Source organism: Humulus lupulus, chromosome X, assembly GCF_963169125.1.
Source record: "Humulus lupulus chromosome X, drHumLupu1.1, whole genome shotgun sequence".
NCBI classification, from domain to species: Eukaryota; Viridiplantae; Streptophyta; class Magnoliopsida; order Rosales; family Cannabaceae; genus Humulus; species Humulus lupulus.
Window position 1 is genome coordinate 246,263,516 of NC_084802.1, and position 6,007 is coordinate 246,269,522.

General features: G+C 39.6%; 1 non-coding gene across 1 annotated transcript; it reads right to left on the reverse strand.

Moving 5' to 3' along the window:
• Positions 1-3,142: 3,142 nt before the first annotated feature.
• Positions 3,143-3,249, reverse strand: LOC133807662 (small nucleolar RNA R71). The gene has a single exon (XR_009879563.1). It is a non-coding gene; the product is annotated as a small nucleolar RNA R71 (small nucleolar RNA).
• Positions 3,250-6,007: the final 2,758 nt, after the last annotated feature.

The window sequence follows — 6,007 nt, forward strand, 5'->3', positions numbered from 1 at the left end:
ATTGTCTGTGTATAATGCTATGTGTAAGTGTTTATGATTGTTATGCTATGTTTGTGTGATTATGACTAATTGGCAAAGGTCGAGATCGTCAAAGGTCAGGAACGGCGACAAGCATGCTGAATGCAGGTCAATCGGCAACAAGCATGTTGAATGCAAGTCGTTATGGCATGGCCATCTAGGGTGTTGTACTCACCCGTTCGGTGAGGACCATGAACCCAGTGCCTGGTAATGCACCAAGGTCGGCATAGGCCATTATGTGAATAGTCTGTTATCTGTTTAAAGTTATGGATTTACTGAAATGAATTGTTATATGTTATGTGCGTGAGTTTTCTTGTTGGGTCATGGCTCACGAGTGCTATATGGTGCCAGTAAGGGCATGGGAAAGGCCGACCAAGCATGAGTTAGAGAGCATGGAACGACGCATACATGTTTGGCCTACTTGGTCACCACGGCCGGGGTTGTTTTGAGGGACACGTGAATGTTTGATTTTGTCGCTTAGGTTGATTGTACTCTAACTTTTGAGCTGAAAATATATTTTGACACAGCATTTTGGGATCCCGATGTAACGCTTTTATAATTTAAATGAATGTCCAAACCTTTTATACTTAATTTTTAGTAACTTAGTCTATATTTTGATTATTCACGCTTCTTAGTCTAAAAGCTTGATTAGCAAGCTAATGGCACATTTTAAAATCACATGGTAACGACTCTAGTGTAGTAGGGCGTTACACAAGGTATCCTGAAAGACCACCAGGGCTTCGAAGATACCCAAGAAGTCTGAGGCTACCCCTGCAACCTCAGATCTTCCAACTATCCCATCAGCTTCTATCACCATTCCCTTGACAGCCCCACCGCCACAAATCGAGGCTCAAGTTGCTCCCTGCTCGACCGCCCCCAACAAAGCCTCCAGCAAAGAGAAGAAATTTCCCTCTACTCTTACTCTGATACCAGCCCAAAACTGCACCATAGCCTCCCACGAGCCTGAATTCATGGTCGAAAACAAGGCTAGCACCTTCGGTCTCGAGCTCGGTTCTGAAGCCCTCACCCACCTAGGTTGCGCCTGCAGCAATCTTCAAGGTCCCCATTGGGATTTTTTGAGGGGTTGTTGTTGAGTCTCGTTTTTGGTTGTGTTTAGGTTTTGTTTTAGTTAGTTCTTCTATTATTTAGTGCAATATTATGCTTGTCTTTGTTGTTTTTCTGGTTTTATTCAATAAATAAAGGAAAAGAGCAAATGAAGAAAATTGGCAGAAAAATTATGAAAAATTGACTTCTTGAAGTTGTTTCCATGAAAACATGAATCCTCAAGATATTATATGGCTTCGGTGAATTTTTGGGACAAAAAGTGCTTAAATTGAAGAAGCTATTAAGGATCGCGGTATGGCTTGGTGGCGTGGCCAGGTCCTTTACAGAATGCTTGTTTTCAAAGTTCTGCACGGGCTGTGGCGCTGGAAGAAGGTACCGCAGTGCTGAGGAATTCTCAAGCCCAGAAAAATGCACGGGTCACGTCAAAGGAATAAATGGGTCGTGGCCCGCCTGAACGAAGGGAGCCAAGATTAGGGACATGGACCATGGCGCTTGAATAGTTGGGCCGCGACCTGCATTGCTTCAGAAAGAAAATTAGGTTATAAACCTAATTCTGGAGGAGAGAGGCATCAGACTGTTTGGGAGGACGATTTTGGGGAGCAAGGAATACACCGTGCAGCACCACCAATTATTTTTAAGAATTCTTATTCTTTTACCTTAGAATTCTATGTTATTTTCCATTGTTGTTTATGTTTGGAATGATGATTATGAACTAAATATGTTATTAGGGGTGTTAATTGAGTCACTTGAACTCCTATTATGATCTAATGCAAAGTTTATTTTCTTCTTCAATTTTTGAGTATCTAGCCTGTCTATGCTTATTGTTTGATATTTGATTGGCCATCTAATATCATAATCTACATGTTTTTTAATCAAAATCTGAAAAGTGAGATTTAATTATGCTTTGATCGTGATTGTTTATGGGGCATATAAAAATTGTGAATGTTAATGCTTCCTAGTTGATGAATCTATCATAGAAATATAGAAAATTCTCATCAAGGTTGAGGTTTGTAATTCGTAACTTAACTATAAACTGCTTTTGACAAACTGCTAGCTTGATAAGAAGGAGAAAAGATGCATTAGTAATTGATAGGAGGGATAGTTGATGAGATTAAAACCCCTAATTGTTTAATCTTGACTTTATTTCTTGTGTTTCTTTATCTTTCTTTATTCTTGAAATTTACAATAGTTTATGCTCTTGTTCTTTACTTTTACAACCAAAATTATTGTTAACCAAATAGAAACAAAAAAAATTAATTGATTGGTAATTGATAATTCAGTCCTTGTGGGATGATACTTGGTCTTACCAAGATTTATTACAAATTGGGACTGTGTGCACTTGCATAGCTATTAAATTTTGCAACAAGTTTTTGGCGCCGTTGCTGTGGACTGAAAATTATCAATATCAAAGTAATTAATTTTATTTCTAATTTGGTTGTTCTTTGTATTGTTTCTAACTTGTTTTGTGTGCTATCCCTTGCCATTTCTCAGGTGAAACTGTTATATGCGTAGCAAAAGAGGAGTAGACAACCTTGTTCCTATTAATCCTGAGACAGAGAAAGTGTTCAGACAGAACCATAGAAACAAGAGAGTGACTCGTCAAACTATGGTTATGGAAAATCCTCAAAATAATGATAAGTTGAATGGAGGGGGGCCTGAAGTGGTGCTAGGACGAGCTCAGAATCCCACTATGAGAAGCTTTTCGAATTATGTACTCCAAAATGTTACGGGAGTGCAAACATGTATAAGACCACCAGCTATGGAGGCTTATAACTTTGAGATTAAGCCAACGATTTTACAAATGGTTCAATCCATAGTGCAATTTGGTAGACTCTCCTCAGAAGACCCTCATATGTGTATAGCTAATTTTCTTGAGCTATGTGAAACATTCAAATATAATGATGTGAGCGATGATGAAATCAGGTTGAGGCTATTCCCATTCTCTTTGTGGGATCGAACCAAAAGTTGGTTGAACTTCCTTCAATCCAATTCTATTACTACTTGGGAGGAGTTGGCTCGTAAGTTTCTTGCCAAGTTCTTCCCTCCATCATTGGTTGCTAAATTGAGATGGGAGATCAATAATTTCTATCAGTTGGATGGTAAATCTTTATATGATTCTTGGGAGAGGTTCAAGGAGTTGCTAAGAAGATGTCCCCATCACGGCATTGAAAAGTGGATGTTGGTCCACAACTTTTACAATGGATTGTGCGGTACTACTTGCACTATAATTGATGTCGCAGTTGGAGGGGCATTTATGAGTAAAAGTGCCAATGAGGCATATGAGTTGTTGGAAGATATGGCTACAAACAACCATCAATTGTCTGATGAGCGTACAACTAGTAATAGAAAGTTAGCTGGGGTTAATGAATTAGATGCAATCACTGCCTTGACTACTTAGGTGGCTTCCTTGACAAAATAATTACAACATAATATTATGTCTGTTAATGCCATTCAGATGCCAATAGGTTGTGGAATTTGTGGGGGTTCACGCTCTTTTGATCAATGTCCTTCAAGTGACCTTAATAATAATATTCCTATGGACCAAGCTCAGTTCCAAGCAGTGGTAAATTTTCAGAGGCCTTTCAACAACCCATTCTCCAACATTTACAATCATGGTTGGAGAAATCATCCAAATTTCTCATGGAGAAACAATCAAGGCAAATAGTCACAGTTTCAGGGCTAATACATGCAGAATATGTCCCAACAACCTACGAATGATGCTTCATTTTCATAGCAACCCAGGCCACATGATCAACCAGAAAAGCCCAATGAATTGCAAGTAGCTTTGTTGACCCTCAGTAATACTCAGACTCAGTTAACGACTGAGACCAGGTCCTCCATTCAAAACCTTGAGACATAAGTGGGGCAGGTTGCAAATATGTTGAATAATAGACCTCAGGGGAATTTTCCTAGCAATACGGTGGTGAATCACAAGGAACAATGTTAGGCCATCACTTTGAGAAGTGGTAAGCAAGTTGAACAATCTGTGCCTCATTCATCTATTGAGAAGAATGTAGAGTTGGGTGAGACATCTGGTTCAGAGAGTGAGAAGGTTATTGAAGATTGTTTTACTACAGAGAAAGCAGTACCAAATTTTGTTGTTGATCCCCCAGTTAAAATCCCATACCTTCAAAGGCTTAGGAAAACTTCTCTTGATGAACAGTTTTCCATGTTCTTAGAGGTATTCAAAAAGTTTCACATCAACATTCCCTTTGCTGAGGCCTTAGAGAAAATGCCTAGTTATGTGAAGTTCATGAAGGAAATTCTGTCTAAGAAGAGGAAGATGGAAGACTATGAGACTATGGCGTTGTCTGAAGAGTGTAGTGCTATTCTACAAAGGAAGCTTCCCCAAAAGTTGAGAGATACAGGGAGCTTCACCATTCCTTGTACTATTGGGAATTTTGACTGCAAGTAGTCTTTGTATGATTTAGGGGCGAGTATTAATTTGATGTTGTTGTCTATTTTTTGAAGACTTAGGTTGGGTGAAGCTAGGCCCACAACAGTTACCTTACATTTGGCAGACCGTTCAATGAAGCATCCATGGGGTATTATTGAAGACTTGTTGGTGAAAGTGGATTAATTCATTTTTCCTGCTGACTTTATAGTTCTTGACATGGAAAAGAATACCGATGTGCTAATAATTATGGGAAGGCCATTCTTAGCCACTGGGCAAGCGCTTATTGATGTTCAGAAGGGTGAGTTGAGACTCAGAGTTCAGGGTGAAGAGGTGGTCTTCAATGTGTTCAATGAAATGTCATATCCTATATCTAGTGACAGTTTCTTTTCTATTGATGTGATTGAGGGGGCTGTTTCTGATAAGAATTTGAGTACTGATGCTCTGGAGGTGGCGCTCACATAATGTGAAGAGGGAAAGAGTGATGATGTTGAGGTGATGGAATATGTGAGATGGGTGAACTCTTATGGGCCATTTTATAGAAAGAAATATGAAGAGCTGGGTCAAGTTCCTAAAAGACTTTTGCCATCTATAGAGAAACCACCCGTTTTAGAATTGAAGACTTTGCCAGATCATCTGCGCTACCTTTATCTCGGTGAGAGTGAGACTTTACCATTGATTGCTTCTACTTTTCTATCTAATGTGGAGGAAGAAAAATTATTGAGAGTATTGAGAGCTCACAAGCTAGCTATTGGGTGGAAATTGGTGGATATTAGAGGGATCAGTCCTTCTACAGTGATGCATAAGATCCGCCTGGAAGATGAAAGCAGACCTTCCATTGAAGCTCAGAGGAGGTTGAATCCCACTATGAAGGAGGTCATGAGAAAAGAAATCCTAAAGTGGTTAGATGCTGGGGTAGTGTACCCTATTTCTGACAGTGCATGGGGGAGCCCAGTTTAGGTGGTGTCAAAGATAGGATGGAGGATTTGCATCGATTACCACAATTTGAATATGCAACAAGATCATTTTTCCTTGCCTTTTTGGATCAAATGCTTAACAAACTAGCAGACCATAGCTACTACTGCTTCTTGGATGGGTATTATGGGTACCATCAGATCGCCATTGCACCAGAAGTCTAAGAGAAGACCACCTTCACTTGTCTTTATGGTACATTTTCCTTCCACGGAATGCCATTCAGGCTATGTAACGCTCATGCTGCTTTCCAACGGCGTATAATTGCCATTTTCTCTAATATTGTTGAAAGAACTATCAAGATTTTCATCGATGACTTTTCAGTGTTTGGGTCATCATTTGATGAGTCTTTGAAGCATCTGGAAGCAGTGTTGCAGTGGTGTGAAGAATCCAATCTAATTCTGAACTGGGAGAAATTCCATTTTATAGTTATAGAGGGGATTGTTCTTGGCCATAAGATCTCTAGTAGAGGCATTGAGGTGGACTGAGCTAAAATCTCCACCATTGAAATTCTACCACTTCATGTGTCAGTTTGGGGGTTTGAATGTTTCTGGGACA